The sequence below is a fragment of the Pezoporus occidentalis genome, unplaced genomic scaffold (assembly GCF_034315485.1).
Source record: "Pezoporus occidentalis ecotype Australia unplaced genomic scaffold, CSIRO_AGI_Poc_V1 ctg198, whole genome shotgun sequence".
NCBI classification, from domain to species: domain Eukaryota; kingdom Metazoa; phylum Chordata; class Aves; order Psittaciformes; family Psittacidae; genus Pezoporus; species Pezoporus occidentalis.
In genome coordinates, this window is record NW_026913833.1 from 772260 (window position 1) to 775667 (window position 3408).

The window sequence follows — 3408 nt, forward strand, 5'->3', positions numbered from 1 at the left end:
CATCTGTTTAGAGTCTTCTAATACCTCCAGCCCCTTTGGAAATATACTTGTTAGTATGAGTGGTATAATATTCATTTCCGCTGGCATGGTCGTAGTAGGACTTCTTTGGTTTCAGACACACTTCATTTGACCTATCAAGGGCATAAACTCTGAAGATGTTCTTACCGGTTTTGTTTTCCTAACAGAAGTAGCAAGATTCATTTAAATACACCCTAAGTATTAAAAGCCTGTTGCTCCTGTTGTTATCCCCTCCAAATACCAAGAGGATTGTTATTTTTAAAGCAATAAACAATGCAAGAGAAAAAAGGGCCTTGAAGATACAGGAACCTGTAAGAACAATGTAATTGTCTTGCCTGTAATTGGTGCAAAAATCAAATGGGTGAATAAAGTATTAAATATCAAATTCATTAAACAGAATGGAGCAATAATCAGTGGGAATAAATTGGAAATAAAAGAGGCTTCAGGAGGCTTGAATTCAAAGCAGGAAGAGATTTCGCTCTCTAAAATGACAGAACACTGGGGTTGGTTTATGATTTTATTTTGAAGGTGTTGCATTTCATATAAATACTCAATTGAAAGAAGAAATTCCTCAAATGTCTGCTTTTATGGAAAGGATTAAAGCCTGGCAGATCTATGCCCCACAGATCCCTAATACGCTCCAGGATAAGGCTTCACCAGGCATTGCCCACAAGAGAAAGTGAGGCATTTCTGTGTACAAAACACACACAACTGTCTCTTCAAGTGGTGCAGCTGCTCTGCAGTGCCAGAACAGTGGGAAAAGCAGTATATAAGTATATATAGTATATAAATATAAAAGAAGAGGAAGAAAATATTATCTCATTATGGCTGCTATTATTGTTGTTACTTCCAGCCCATGTTGGTGGTAGCCACAAGACATACTTGGCAGACACAAGGAGCTTAGGAGGAAAAAACACAACAAGGAAAAGCCTTATTGTGAAGGAAAAAACCTGCTGTAAAGGAAGGAGAGTTTATGTCCCAGGGGAAGGAACACTTCCCTACAGATCTACTCTGTAGGACAACTGGAGCCATCAGCTAGTGCAGAAGCCCACACATCTACTGGGAAGGAAGGATCATGCTCTGAACTTAACAGCCAAGGTAGTAGCTAACACTAGGTCCCCAGTCTAAATATAAGCCGACTCCCAGTGGCTGAAGCTCAGGAACAAGAGGCTGTGCAGCCAAAATCAGAGGAGAACCTCTTGACAGAGCAGTGTGATATCAATATGAGGGAGTCATCAATGGGACCTTCTCCAAGAAGCACCTGGACATTAGGAGGATGCTTATCATTTTTCCTGAGCATACCTAGCTGGGCACAGTAGATATTTCCTTACATAAGATCAGTCATTCCTTTATTCCACAATGTTCAGCTACAGGAATATCTTAGAAATCTAAAGCAGGTGGAATCAGCTTCTTTCAGGACACACACTGGAAAACGGTACTGCCATTTACTCATGTCTGCAGACATTAGAAACCCCTCATTATGCTGCAGTTACTCTGCTGTGTAAACTGGACACAGTTTAAAATGTCATCTGCTGAAAGAGAAATGCCAAAGTACACAGGATTTAAAAGGCCCTCAGCCATCAACGGCTGTGGCCAAAGCAGATATATCTTAGATTAAACATGTCAGCTAGCGAGGATACTTGTCACTGAAAGCATCTCTCCCATGCAGCCCCCAGGGTGCTCCGAGTGGCAGGAGCCTGCAGAGCTTTCCCTCATTTCCACGCTTCCCATTGTTTGGTTGTTGGAAGTGTAACACTAATTTAGGATTAATTTCCTGACATTCACTTGGTTCCCCAAACTGAACTGTTCTGTTTCCTTCCTTTCCCCATTTAAATTATTAATATGTATTTACAGCCTTACCTTCACCTTAATAAGGATTGGTTTTGTCTGGGAATTACACTGTGATGATACTCAGGGCATAGTTACGTGGGTCTGTACTGAGAGTGCATTGCAAATCCGTATGTACTGTAAATCTCTTTCTATGGGCTGTATTAATATTCTGCATATACCCTCTCAACCCATAATCTCCTGGCATTACTCATTTCTAAAGCCCTGCTCATCCAGATTTTGCATTAGCTTTTTCCCAAAAAACTTAGCAAACAGGGAGTAAACTAAGCTAATGTGGGAAAGCTCTGTTCATTGGAATCTAGGGACCAAATAAATTGTGTTGGCACATTTTATTGTGGTTTTGAACAAAGCAATAAGGCTCCAGCCCTGGCTGAGAAGAGCTGGAATGCTGGAACTCACTGAGAAAAGTTTTCTCTTGGAAGATGGATTAAATTGATCATTTTTTCCTAGACGGAGTGCACTTCAGGCTCATTTTGCTTTGTAATTAAGAAGAAAGCCAGAAACATCATTTACACATTAAGAATTTAATAGATATATTTTTCTAGCTTTATGCATTAGCACAGGACAGCCCATTAATGAAATAAGTCTTCCTTCAGGGTCAATTTAGATGGGCTGTAATCTTCTGCAAATATATTGCAAATGAGGATCATTTAATGATCTTAAAACTAACTGCCAGAAAAGGATTGTTATAACTCTCCAGACAACAAAAAAGGGCTTTGGCATGGCTTGAGGTACCTTTGTAATTAGCAAATGCTCCATTTCAACCCGCCACATCACAAATATGATCTTCTGTGGAGGTCAGTTGCAGACTCTCTGACCTGGGAGGTTAAATCTGAGAAAGGAGAAGCCTGTGGTTGTGTTTGTCAGTCAGTACAATGACAGCTCCAGCCCTCTTCTCTAGTCTGGATGCTTCAGTTTGAATCCCACCTCTGTATGACCAGACCCTGACATGCAAGGAAAACCTAAATAAAAGGGTTTAGTGATAGCAATAGCAAATGGGTGAGGAGAATGAGTATTTTACTCAGGCCAGAATTAGTAAGTCTGACTGGTCATTGAACACCCATATTTCTTCAGGGCGGTCACACAAAAGCACTTCTCCGTCTCCCACTTTATGTTCTGTCTGTATCAATGTCTTGCGTTTCCCCATGGGTCCCTACACTATCGTAATGCAATTGTATTTTGTGCTTCCAGCTATGGTAGACAGATTCTTGGGAATTTGGGAAGTATATGTGAGTGCGTCAAAGTGGCATTTAGGGACTCTGCATGTTTGGTGATTCATACAACAGTCCCTCAATTTTAACTGCTCTACAAGCCTTTCCTGATACTGTAGTATTACCCCTGGTATTTCATCCTAAAGCCCTTGGTAGTGTAATAGCAACCTGAGCACCTTGCTAAAGGGTTTGGACACAACAATGAAGAGTTTGTGTTTCAAAACTGGACTCATAGAGTTTGTATAATGAACCATCACAACTGCTAGTGACTCACTGGGCTACATCAAAAGGAGCATGACCAGCAGGTCAAAGGAGGTGATCCAGTCCCTCT